This window comes from Macaca thibetana, chromosome 1, assembly GCF_024542745.1.
Source record: "Macaca thibetana thibetana isolate TM-01 chromosome 1, ASM2454274v1, whole genome shotgun sequence".
NCBI lineage: Eukaryota > Metazoa > Chordata > Mammalia > Primates > Cercopithecidae > Macaca > Macaca thibetana.
Genome location: NC_065578.1, coordinates 200,835,925 through 200,849,891, shown reverse-complemented (window position 1 = coordinate 200,849,891; position 13,967 = coordinate 200,835,925). Strand labels below are relative to the sequence as shown.

Sequence of the window (13,967 nt, the reverse complement as noted above, 5' to 3'; positions counted from 1 at the left end):
GGGGCACAAAATCACCACCAGTTGAGAACCACGAATAAGAGTTCTGAAATCCCCCACTCAGTCCCGAATACTGACAGTTGTCTAGGCAGCATCAGCTTGCAAGTCTACAGTCATAAATCCATTCCTTGAGATATCAGTAGTTAGAAGTATCTGATACAGTCCTTTCCAACCAACACTCTGAGACAGTCCTTTGTTGTAGATCTAAGTTTTAGAATCTATAGCTTAGAGTAGAGCCAGTCCATATCACAAAGAATCATTTTCCTTTCCAGTGTGCATGAAATATTTTCTTAATTCATTTGAACTCATAAATTGACAGACAAATGAGCAAGGTTATTTACCCAATTCTTTGTCATATCTCACATGGCAGAGAATAGGTTCACATCATCCTGCTATATCACAAAATGGTTGGACCATAAAACCACATTCCTAATCATTGCTGCTACCATTGGGGAATAAATTCTTGGCCATGCGCAAATCTGAACTGGAAACAAACTTGTCTAAGGACAAGAAACAGAAACAAAAGTAATGAGATGGGGTGGCAGCAGGGACGGGGTGGTGAGATGCACAGAGAAACAGAGTCAAGGAAGATAAATTCTGTTTGCATTTGAGATTCACTTCAGGAGCCAACAAAAGGTGCTCCTGGGCTTACCTGGCCAGGAAGTGCACTTTTTTGGTCATTTAAGTTTAATTGGTTCTGGAAGTTGAGTCCGCTTGGACATCTCAATGAGATAACCAAAACTGTCAAAGTATGTGCAATGAACTGAATTGTATATGTTGAAGTGCTAATCCAAAATTCTTATGTTGAAACCCTGACCTCCGATGTGACTATATTTGGAGATGGGGCCTGTGAGGAGGTGTTAAAGGTTGAATGGGGTCATAAGACTTAAGCCCTGATCTGATAGGGCTGATGCCCTCATAAGAAGAGGGAGACCCCAGAACTCTCAGCCATGCGAGGATACAGGGAGATAGGGGCCATCTACAAGCCAGGAAGAAAACCCTTTGCCAGAAACCAATGATGCGGCACTTTACTCTTGGATTTCACAGCCATAACTGTGAGAAATAAAGTTCTGTTGTTTAAGCCACCCAGTCTATGCTACTTTTTTTTATGGCAGCTCTAGTAGACTAATGGAGTATAATTCCCCAAAAAGTTATCAACATGACTCTCTTACAAACACAAAGTTTTTCTTTCTTTTTTTTTTTTTCAGATGGAGTTTCACTCTTGTTGCCCAGGTTGGAATGCAATGGCACGATATCGGCTCTCCACAACCTCTGCCTACCAGGTTGAAGTGATTCTCCTGCCTCAGCCTCCCAAGTAGCTGGGATTACAGGCATGCACCACCATGCCTGGCTAATTTTGTATTTTTAGTTGAGACAGGGTTTCTCCATGTTGGTCAGGCTGGTCTCGAACTCCCGACCTCAGGTGATCCGCCCGCCTCGGCCTCTCGAAGTGCTGGGATTACAGGCGTGAGCCACCGCACCTGGCCTGATTTATTTTAATCCATCAATGATAGGATCAGCATGATAACAAGCCTGGCTCTGTATTAGACTTTTTAAATGAGAGACTTATACCAGCTACATTCATTTCCTCACTATTCACACATCCCTTAGCTTCCCAGATTTGACATTTACCCTCTCGCTTTATTAAACCTCATTTTTTATTTTTTATTTTTATTTACTTTATTTGGAGACAGGGTCTCACTCTTGTCACCCAGGCTCGAGTGCAGTGGCATGATGTCAGCTCACTGCCACCTCCGCCTCCTGGGTTCAAGCCATTCTTGTGTCTCAGCCTCCCGAGAAGCTGGGACTACAGGCATGCATCAATCACAATTGAATAATTTTTGTATTTTTTGGTAGAGATGGGGTTTCACCATGTTGGCCAGGCTGGTCTTGAACTTCTGACCTCAGGTGATCCACTACCCTTGGCCTCCCAAAGTGCTGGGATTACAGGCATGAGCCACTGTGCCCAGTCAAAACCTCATTTTTTAAGCAGATGGGTCTTGCTCTGTCACCCCGGTTGGAGTGAAGTGGTGTGATCATAGCTCACTGCAGCTTTGACATCCTGGGGTCAAATAATCCTCCCACCTCAACCTCCTGAGTAGCTGGGTCTACAGGCGTGCTCCACCATGCCTGGGTAATATTTTTTATTTTTTAAGAGACAGGGTCTTGTTACATTGCCCAGGCTGGTCTTGAACTCCTGGCCTCAAGTGGTCCTTCTGCCTTGGCCTCCTAAAGTACTGGGATTACAGGCATGAGCCACCATGGCTGGCAAAACCTCATTCTTGAAACTCACCATGAACTATTCTACTGCAAAACCCAAGTTTTCTTCATTCCTCACTATCCTAAATTACATAGTACTAGTGACAACTGTTCACCTGCAGTTTGAAGACCCTAACCCAGTTCTCTGCTTTTGTTTCTGGATACATCTGTTCTTTGTCATTCTTTCTTATATGGAGCCATCCCCAAAGCACTGGGGTCATCCTGCTTAACAATAAAAAGAGTTACCACGTATTGATTGCTTATTCAATGCAGACACACTTCTCACTACTTCATAAACTGCAATTTTATCCACTCCTCACGAGAACTGTTATTATCTCTGTTTCATGCCTAGGGACACTGAAACATAGAGAAGTTACCTGACCAAAGTCACGTAGTTAGTGGCAAAACCAAGACTCAAACTCAGGCAGTCTGGTTCTGCCTTGAGGCAGACTACGCAGTCTCCACCTTCTCTATCTTTTGCCTTTGAGTGCCTGGCCAATTATCCCTTGGCCAACCTCAAATGGCTACTAACTCCAGAGTCAGCCATCTCTGAGCTCCAATTCCACCACTGCTACTTATTAGCTGTGTAATCTTAGCTGAGTTCTTTATTAGGTCTAGTCCTCAATTTCATCATCTGTAAAATGGGCACATAACAGAGTCTATTTCTAATTCTCACAGAGTTGCTATGAGAATTAATCGAGCTAATATGAGTAAAATGCCTGACATTGAGAAGGCATTGGATGCTGGTACTATTAGTCATCTAATTATATGTTGTTTGTCTGTGGAACAGAGGACCTAGGTTCTTTTCCTGGGATCCATAAGCCAGCATGGGGAAGGGTTACAGGCAGGCAAATGTTTTGTGTGTACATTTATTTTTTCTGGGGAGAAAGTCCATAGTTCGATCATATTCTCAAAGGAGTATATGACCCCCAAAAGTTGGGAACCGCCGAGCTTTGAATGAGTCTAAAAGGGCCTGGCATGGTGGCTCATGTCTGTAATCCCAGCACTTCGAGAGGCTGAGGCGGGCGGATCACCTGAGGTCAGGAGTTCAAGACCAGCCTGGGCAACATGGCAAAACCTCGTCTCTATTAAAAATACAAAAATTAGCCCAGCATGTCAGCGTGTGCCTGTAATCCCAGCTACTTGGGAGGCTGAGGCAGGAGAATAGCTCGAACCAGGGAGGCAGAGGTTGCAGTGAGTCGAGATCATGCTACTGCTCTCCAGCCTGGGTGACACAGAAAGACTCCGTCTCAAAAATGAATAAATAAATAAATAAGCCTAAAGGTTGAGACCTGCGTCTTTTACATTTCCTGCCCTCAGCATAGCCAGGGATACAGCAAGTTTTCACTAATGTGCATGGAATTGAATCCTCACTGGAACGCAGCAGCTATGTCAAGGCCGTGGACAGTAGGGTTCCTGACGTTGTCACCTGTCTTCATTCTACACAAAGATGCCCACTGTGAAAATTTTTCTGAAATCACTTCTTCAGTCCAATAACAACATTTCAAAGCTGAGTATTTCACATGCTGCATTGGGAAACGGTGCTGATTACATCCCTCAAACTGCACAACTGTGACCTTCACTGCTGGCTGAAGTGTGCAGGGGGCAGCTGTTGATGTGGCGGGTCTGTGTTAGCATTCTTTGCCTTACCTTCATTTGAGGATTTAAGATAATAGCAGCTACCACAGAAAGAACGCAAACAAAAACTCTTTTATTTTAATTTGTATCCATTCTTATGGTTTCTTTATACCCCTCCTCAATTCAAAATGAATCTAAGCACATTTAGATACTGATTCCAATTAAGATATTTAATATGTCTTATCTTCTGTGAACTAGTCCATTTTGGTTGATATAAAGGAATTCCAGAAATTGGGTAACTTATTTTTTAAAAAAAGGAGGTTTTTTTGGCTCATGGTTCTGCAGGCTGTATAAGAAGCACGGTGCTGGCATCTGCTTCTTGCAGGGGGGCGGGGGGTGGCGGGGGTGGTGGGGGGTGGCGGGGGGTGGCGGGGGGCAGGAAGCTCACAGCCATAGCAGAAGGGGAAAAGGCAACAGGTATGTCACACGGAAAAAGAGGGAGCAAGAGAGATGCCAAGCACTTTTAAACAGCCAGCTCCCACATGAGCTAATAGAGCAAGAACTCACTCATTACTGCTGGGAGGGCACCAAACCATGCCTGAGGGATCCGCCCCCAATGAGCCAAACACCTCCCACCAGACCTCATCTCCAGCAGCGGGGATCAATTTTGACATGAGATTTGGAACGTGCAAGTACCCGAACTGTATCACCTTTCTATGTGGCATCTGTATAGTTTTATATGACATACTGCTGCCAGTCTCACTGAATTTTTTTTTTTGAGATGGAGTCTTGCTCTATTGCCCAGGCTGGAGTACAGTGGTGTGATCCGCAACCTCCGCCTCCCGGGTTCAAGCAATTCTCCTGCCTCAGCCTCCTGAGTAGCTGGGATTACAGGTGCCTGCCACCACGCCCGGCAAATTTTTGTATTTTTAGTAGAGATGGGGTTTCACCATGTTGGCCAGGCTGGTCTCAAACTCCTGACCTCAGGTGATCCATCTACCTTAGCCTCCCAGAGTGCTGGGATTACAGGCATGAGACACCGTGCCCAGCTGAATTTTTAAAAATGCTTACTTTTTACATTCATTGTAGAGAATTAATAACAATTTTCAAACATTTGAAAAAGGATTTAAGTAAACTTCCCAAAGTGTACATAATACAAACGAATAAAATCAGCAAGAGAGGAAACCAGAGCAAGACTGAGATAAGCATAAAAAATAGAAGAAAATTGTGATAGGTGAGTGCATAAAAGTGGGCCATCAGGTTGGCTGTCTACATTCTAGGAGTCAAAGCAAGCAAACAAACAGATGAACAAAAAATAAACAAACAAAAAACAAAAAGACAGAAACCTAATTAAAACAAACAACCTCAAAACCAAATTCAAACAAACAGGCAAACAAACAAAATCCAAAACCTGCAGTGTCCAAAGGTAAAAAATAAGTGCATTTGTCAATAGAGGACCGAGAAGGATTTCTCTTGTGGGTTTCGCGAAGGGGATAACGGGTGAAGTGGCAGGCCAAGTTGCACAATTTGTCTTGCACGATGTAGGAGGGAATTGAGTTTGGCCGTTGCTTGTAGAGTGTGTCAGTGAAGCCAGTACCCTAACACTAAGTGCGATTCAGAAAAAGCAATTTATTTTATTTTATTTTATTTTAATTTTATTTAATTTTATTTTATTTTGAGATGGAGCCTCATTCTGTCACCCAGGCTGGAGTGTAGTGGTGCCATCTTGGCTCACTGCAACCTCTGGCTCCCAGCCAGGTTCAAGTGATTCTCCTGCCTCAGTTTCCCGAGTAGCTGGGACTACAGGTGTGTGCCATCACCCCTATTTTTTTCTGTTGTTGTTATTATTATTATTATTTTTTTAGTAGAGATGGGGTTTCACCATGTTGGCCAGGCTGGTTTTGAACTCCTGACCTGACCTCAGGTGATCCATCCGCCTTGGCCTCCCAAAGTGCTGGGATTACAGGCATGAGCCACCTTGCCCGGCCCAGAAAAATCAATTCCGTGAGGGGTCAGAGAAATGTTCTTAAAGTACCTTGCTTTCTAATGATTTGGCCTAAAGCAATGAGGCAAGTATATGCATTAGGCTATCTTCCATGAAAATTATTTTCTTGTTCTCCAGCTTAATAGAGTTGAAGACTATAATCTCTAGTAGAAAAACAAACAAACAAACAAACAAACAAAACAGGCCGGGCGCGGTGACTCACGCCTGTAATCCCGGCACTTTGGGAGGCCGAGACGGGCGGATCACGAGGTCAGGACATCGAGACCATCCTGGGTAACACGGTGAAACCTCGTCTCTACTAAAAATATAAAAAAAACTAGCCGGGCATGGTGGTGGGCGCCTGTAGTCCCAGCTACTCTGGGGGCTGAGGCAGCAGAATGGCGTAAACCCGGGAGGCGGAGCTTTCAGTGAGCCGAGATTGCGCCACTGCACTCCAGCCTGGGCGACAGAGCGAGACTCCCTCTCAAAAAAAAAAAAAAAAAAAAAAAAAAAGAAGCTGGAGTGCAGCTATTCTACACTGCTTAACTAAGTGGACAATGGAATGTCCATCCACTCATGAAAAGTCTGAAGCTTCATAAAAAGATTGGTATCCTGATCTGCATGTGGCAGACTGATGGAGTCTACATAGATAGGACCAAGAATTTTCTCAGAAATGCAAACCAATAGGCAACCCTGGGCTCAGCATTGTACACCCGTAGGGCAAAGCAGGCAGCATTGCAGTCTGGGCACTCTCTCAAAGCAGGCGTTTCCAGTGAGACTGCGCATAGAATTCTATGTTCTGAAAACTGCCATGGCAGTCACACTGTGCTTCTGGATTTGATGGCTTATTATCTGGTAGTCAAGGTAATTGGGGGAGATTTTTGCTTTTTGTTAGATAGGTCTAAGAGTGGGAACATCAGGGAAAGGAGACTGTTCTGGAAGGAGACAGAGGCACAGTGCTGTGAAACTTAGAAGTGAGGAGAAGGTGGGGGAGAGGAAAAGGGGGAAAGGGATGGGTGGATAGAGAGAGAGGGGAGGAGGGAGAGAGAGGGAGGGGCAGAGAAAAAGAGAGGGGAGAGAAGGGAGGGAGAAAAAGAGAGGAAGGAAGGGAGAGGAAGGGAGGCAGACGGAAAGATAAAGGAGGGGAAGGAGGGAGAGAGAGAAAGAGGGAAGGAGGGGGAGAGGGAGGAAGAGAGAGAAAGAGGGAGAGGGAAAGGGAAAGGAGAGAGGGAGGGAGGCAGAGAGAAAGAAAGGAAGAGAGGGAAAAGCCAATGGAGGGAGGGTGGGAGGTGGAGGGAGGGAAGAGGGAATGAAGCGAGGATGAGAAGGAGAGAGAAGGCAGTAGAGAGGGAGAGGAAGAGACTCCGTTGGTTGCTCAGAGAAGTCACTTGTAGGGAAAAGGCAGCCCAGTGAAGGAAGGGCAGAGAAGGGACACAAGGGTCTTCAGTAGCTTTTCAGGAGCTCATCTCATAGCAGAGTCTGTGGTTGGTGGGTCCTGGCCCAGAACATCCCTTTGCTGCTTCTCAGTGAGTTAAGGTCTCAAGGTAGTTTTCTTGTGGGGCTCCAGAAGGCCCTGATGTAGGTGGGCGTCTTGGTAGCTGTGACTTCTGCATGGAGACAGGATATGTGGATGGTGCCTTTGCTCAGCAATCCTCCTCCTGTTAACAGTGGATCCAGGCCACCTAGTTGGGAGTATTTCCCCAGGCTCCTTGATAGGAACTCAGGCTAAATAGTTCGCTGTTTTTAACACATATCCTTACTTTTTCCTGTGGCTAATATGGCCTTGAGAAATAAGATTGTGACTACCAGGAGTAATCCAGTAGAACAAATGCTTAGGCTGAATCTTGTCCATATAATAGTAACTACACGCATACATTTTTCTTATGCTAGTTCCTGGCTGTTTTCATGTAGACAAGAAGGAAAATAGGACAGTTAAACAGTAATGGTTGTAGTTTTTTGCTTTTTTTTTTTTTTTTTAGGTCTTTCTCTTTGCTGCCATTTAGCAGTTTGGATCAGCCTGGGAGCTGGGAGCTCTGACAGCTCCCTCCTAAACCGCAACTGTGGCTCCTATCAGCCGTGGACTGGAGGCCCTGTGAGTGCTGAAGCTCAGTTAGGCCTCTGTGAGTGCTGAAGCTCAGTTAGGCGGGCCCTGCCTGCAGACCCTTTGTGTGGATCTGGCCTTTCCTCTCTGCAGGGCAATGAAGGGGCTTGATGTGTGTATGACTGTGTACCACTTGGGACACTGTGGCTGGTCAGCCCCGGCCAAGGTGATAAGGGAGGGGATAGACAAGTGAGACATGGTCTGATAGACAAGACTCACCCTAGCAAGTTATTGCATGTAAGGCACCCAGTCTCAGAGGTGGGTCTGACATTCTGATTCTGTGACTGGGAGAAAGAAAGTGTCACTAATAGAAATCAGGAATATAGAAAAAGGGACTGTTGGAGGATGGAGGTGGGGGAAGACAAGAAAAATGTAGATATGATCACAGCAGAAGGTGTTGGCAAGCTGTGCACAAGGAGACAATGATTAGTAAAGTTGAAAGGGTGGTCTGGACCTCCAGAGAGGCCAGACATTGAGATATTTATAATGACCCTCATGTGGTCACCTGTGCAGAGATGGTATGTTAAGAGAGATGAGGAAAGGATGGGGAATCCTTGGTTTAAAATGGAAGAGAGGCTGGGCACAGTGGCTCATGCCTGTAATCCCAGCACTTTGGGAGGCCAAGGTGGGTAGATCACTTGAGGTCAGGATTTCGAGACCACCCTGGCCAACATGGTGAAACCCCATCTCTGCTAAAAATACAAAAATTAGCTGGGCGTCGTGTTGCACTCCTGTAATCCCAGCTATTCGCGAGGTTGAGGCAAGAGAATCGCTTGAGCCCAGGAGGCAGAGGTTGCAGTGAGTGGAGACTGCACCACTGCACTCCAGCCTGGGAGACAGAGCGAGACTCCATCTCAAAAAAAAAAAAAGGAAGAGAAGGCATAGGAAGCTATCAAAGAAACTGAGAGGCCAAGTCAAGAGGAAGGAGGCAGGACAGTCCAATGTATTAAACAAAATACTTAATTGCACACTATAGAAATCAACTCTGGGCTGGGCACAGAGGGAGGCAGGTGCCTGTAATCCTGGAACATTGGGAGGTGGGGTTGCTTAAACCCAGGAGTTAAGACCAGCCTTCAATATGCCAAAACCCTGTCTCTACAAAATATACAAAAAAAAAAAAATTAGTCGGGCATGGTGGTGTATGCCTCTAGTCTCAGCTACTCAGCAGGCTGAGGTGGGAGGATCATGGGATCCCAAAGAAGGTGATTGCACCACTGTGCTCCAGTCTAGGTGACAGAATGAGACCCCATAAAAAAAAAAAAAAGACAAAGAAAAAGAAAAAAATCAACTCTGGTTAATTTTAGGATAAACCACACAAATCTAAAAGATTCTCTGGAAGGGCTGAAACACCAGGTTTGGTGCTCTGGCAGGAAGAATACCAATAGAGACTGCCACTCTTTTGGGGTACTAGATATGCTGTATCCCACCACTGACACCATTAGCTCTAGATGCTGACATTTTTCTCAGCACTGTGGCCACTGCTGCTCTAAGAGTTTGGTCTTTAAATTGGCATTTCAGTCAAAGAGGGATCCTCCTGGTCTTTATTTCTATGCATCATAGATCCTGAATCGAAGTCTGGGGATGGGGTACCTGGAGAGCAGAGGTAGGTCTCACAACTGCACCCTATTTACAAGGAAGGCTTGCAAATATCTGGCTTTTCTAGCTTCTACACTGGCATGGGAATCCATAAAAAGTGTCAAGTGGATAGGGAATGTCTCCTGAGTATGCTTGTATTTGGAAGGAGCGGTGGGGGGCCGAGAGAGAGAACAGCACCATCCAGAGACAAATGGGAAGGAGAGGGCAGTGGAGGGAGGGAGCACTTTGTGGGAGGAGTGGATACAGAGCACGTGAATTGGGAAGGAGTCAGGAAGAGTGGGTTCAGAGCATGCGAGATGGAAGATCAGCTTTTTCTCAGAAGCAAGGAAGAGGGAAGTCAAGGAAGCCCTCGGAGGATGGCCTCCCCTGGCTCAGAAGAAAAAAGTTATTCAGACAGGATGGGCTGGCAAGCCGAGGGAGTGATAGTGCCAGAGGCTTAGGGTGGAAGGGCTCTGAGAGGTTCAGCCACGCCCCCTGAGAGGTGGACAGCCTTCATGTCCCTGTGAGGCTGCCTGTTCTGCTCCTGGCCAGACTTGGTCGCCAGCAGGTTTTCTCATGTGGAATCTGTAGGCCTACGTGGCAAATATCTATTGTTTATCTTTCAGATGTACAGATCCAGACCTTCCTTTTTTCTTTTGGAGATGGAGTCTCACTCTGTCGCCCAGGCTGGAGCATGGTGGTGCGATCTTGGCTGACTGCAACCTCCCCTTCCTGGGTTCAAGCGATTCCCCTGCCTCAGCCTTCTAAGTAACTGGGACTACAGGCACCCACCACCATGCCCAGCTAAATTTTGTATTTTTAGTAGAGATGGAGTTTCACCATGTTGGCCAGCCTGGTCTTGAACTCCTGACCTCAGGTGATCTATCCACCTAGGCCTCTCAAAGTGCTGGGATTACAGGTGTGAGCCACTGTGCCCGGCCAGATCTTCCTTTCTATTGGCTCCCCAATCTCCACCAGGGGGAGATGCCCCTCCTCACCCAGAGCTGCCTCCCAGCCAGGGCTTCCTCTGCTGAAATTAAGGGCACAGATCTTCCCTCTCCTGCCTATGCCTGGATCTTGCAGCCTGGTTTCTGGAGTCCCCTTGGTGTCTCCTAAATTTCCACTCTTTCCATTTTTTTTTTGCGAGCCTCTTAGGCTAGGGGTCCTGGTATCGTCAGTGGCCTGTTAGGTTCTGGGCCGCATTGCAGGAAGTGAGCAGCGGGTGAACAATTACCACCTGAGCTCAGCCTCCTGTCAGATCAGCAGCAGCGTTAGATTCTCATAGGAGTGCGAATCCCCTTATGAACTGTGCATGCGAGGGATCTAAGCTGCGCACTCCTTATGGGAATCTATCTAATGCCTGATGATCTGAGGTGGGACAGTTTCATCACTAAACCACGCTGCCTTGCCACCCCACATCCGTGGAAAAATTGTCTTCCACAAAACTGGTCCTTGGTGCCAAAAAGTTTGGGGACCACTGCCTTAGGCCATTCCTAAAAGTTCCCTCTTGCTTAAGAAACCAGTCCCAAGCCAGTAACGTTTGCCACAGTCCTATCTTTTATCTCTGCTCGTCAGTCCTCATCTCATCTGCAGAACAAATGGACACCCTCGTCCACTGTGTCTGTCCTTCAGTGCTGTATGAATGGGGGATTCTCTGGAGGAAGGCTTACCTCCTCTGATCTAGAAATACAATCTTAGAGATTCTGCTTGTGACTATATTTGATTATTTAACAGCTGGACCTTACATATAGTCAATTATATCCCTTCCCACCCCATGAGTGCAGTCCAATTTGGTCTTTCTCATCATCTTCTTGTTATTTTAACACAAAGGCAAATGTATAGATGGCCACTTATTGCTTCATCTGCTCACTGCTCTTCCCTGTCCCCCTGTGGTTCTCGTGGGGCTGTCGACCCCAGCCTCCCACTCTGTCCCCATCTACAGGGATAGGGATGTGACCTGGGCTTGGGCAATCAGATCATCTCATGCCCCTGGAAACAGCTGCGCATGTAACTGGAAGAATCTTTGTCTATAATTGGAATACCAAGAAGTTCTCTTTTGCTGGTGGTCTTTGGCTCAGACAATATAAGCTCGAGGTTATAAGTGGCACTTTCTCCAGCTATATGGAGGAAGTCCTTTTCCAGTGGGAGAAGAAGAGGCCAGCCTTCAGCAGGAAAACAGAGCTCAAAGATAAAGAGAAGGAAAGACAGTCCCAGTGACATTGGTTGAACCCCCGGCTCTAGCTCTGCCTGAACCCACAAATATCCTTTCTGTTTAAGCTAGTTTGAATTTTTTTGTCACTTCCAAATGGATAAGTCCTGACATAATAATATGCTTAAATATTAGAATGAAGTAATACATTTTAATTACGAAAAATAGAGACAAGTAAAAAGAAAAACCCCAAATCATTCCTAACCTTATTTATTTTTATTTTAATTTTTTTCTGAGACAGAGTCTTGTTCTGTTGCTCAGGTTGGAGTGCAATGGTATGATCTCAGCTTATCTCTGCCTCCCAGGTTCAAGCAGTTCTCCTGTCAGCCTCCAGAGTAGCTGGGACCACAGGCAGGCACCACCAAGTCCAGCTAAGTTTTGTATTTTTGGTAAAGATGAGATTTCGCCATGCTGGCCAGGCTGGTCTCAAACTCCTGACCTCAGGTGATCCGTCTGCCTTAGCCTCCCAGAGTACCCTTATATTCGTGTGTGTGTGTGCGTGTGTGTTGTGTTGAAGATTGTAAAATATGCCCGCAAATTCCTTCATCCAGTATGCAATCTCTTTTGGAATGTGAATTTTCCTCTCCCCTTATGCAGAAGGGAAGTTTATTTCTCTCCCTTGACTCTTAGCCTTGTGATTTATTTAAGCGTGAGAATGCAGCAGGAGATGTATATGACCTTGAGATGCCAGTACAACCTTCTGGAGGGTGTGACCAAGACAGCTCAACCCACAGCCCACCCCACTGCCAGGTATGTGAGGGAGGTGTACTAGTTCGTTTTGTGCTGTTATAAAGGAATACCGGAGGCTGGGTAATTTATAAAGAAAACAGGTTTATTTGGCTCATGGTTCTGCAGGCTATACAGGAAGCATAGTGTCAGCATCTGCTTCTGGTGAGGCCTCAGGGAGCTTCCAATCATGGTGGAAAGGGAAGGGAAGCTGTCATGTCACATGGAGAGAGAAAGGGAGCGAGAGAGAGAGGAGGACATGCCAGGATCTTTTTGAACAACCAACTCTCATGCAAACTAAAAGAGTGAGAACTCACTCATTACTGAAGAACGGCGCCAAGCCATGCATGAGGGATCTGCTCCCATGACCCACACACTTCCCACTAGGCCCCATCTCCAACATTGGGGACAAATTTCAACTTCAAATTTGGAGGAGAGAATTATCCCAACTATATCAGGAGGTCATCTTGAACCCTGCTGTCTCTCCATCAGAATCCAACTGTGGAGGAACTGCCCAGCTAATCCTCAGAATCATAAGAAATAATAAATCTTAGCTGTTTTAAACCACTAAGTTTTGGAGTGAATTATGCAGCAAAAGCTTAAACTGATGGTGTCCTGCATGTCCCACAGAACTGCATATAACCATTTCCCCACCTTATTAAATCTTTATTTGTCCGGAGCTGCACGCCCCGGCCATAGCGAATAATAACTGACGATTAAAAACGCCTGAGCTCTATTCATTTCCACCTTCTACCTCCTCCCTAGATTTGCCTTTTTTCCCTGTATTAATACCTCATAAAAGATGGCGCTCTTCCTGCTTCTTCTTCACCCATTTTTCCCGCGGCCGCCGCGAAAATTACTACCTGACAGCGCAGGTGCAACATGACGTTCGACCAGAGAAACCAATACCTACTTGGTCACGCCCTTTGCGATGAGATCATCTCCGCCTCTGGCCCAACCCCTTTCCCTCCAAGTGTATATAAGGCACTGCATTACCGCCATTAAAAGAGACTTGATCAGAGCACTGTCTTGTCTCCATTTCTCGTATCTCTTGTTCCCCAAATTCCCACCCCCTCCCAGGGCCTGCTTCGACTATCCCGCGGGCCGGGATATTTATTAAGGCTACTTTGGTTGCAAACATCATAAACCAACCCCAGCCAGCTTAAACAAAAGGAAAGTGCATTAGAATGTCCCTAATGTAAGTCAAGGAAGAGAAAATAAAGTTGGGAAGCGGAGAAATCACGGCGTCCGCGGACTCATTAGCAGCAGGGTATCATGGAGTTTCCGTCCAGAAGAGACTGCCATTAACACAATCCCGTGCTAATGACTGGACTAGTAACTTCAAGTTTTCAGAGCAGACGGTCTGAGCCTCCCCATTTTGGGCCAGTACCCGCCTCTGAATCATTTAGCTATGATGAGGTGGGGGGCGCTGGTGGGAGGCAGGATGCGGACACGTAGAAAGTAGGTGAATTCGTGGGAATCCTGACGTGGAAGCCGTGAGTGCTACTCACGGCCTGGGCCTGCTTTTTAACTGCTAC

At 46.3% G+C, this 13,967-nt stretch overlaps 1 protein-coding gene across 1 annotated transcript in view; it reads right to left on the bottom strand.

The window, feature by feature from the left end:
* Positions 1-13,967, bottom strand: part of GALNT2 (polypeptide N-acetylgalactosaminyltransferase 2) — a 1,373,297-nt gene that overhangs the window by 923,868 nt on the left and 435,462 nt on the right. The window lies entirely within an intron of this gene.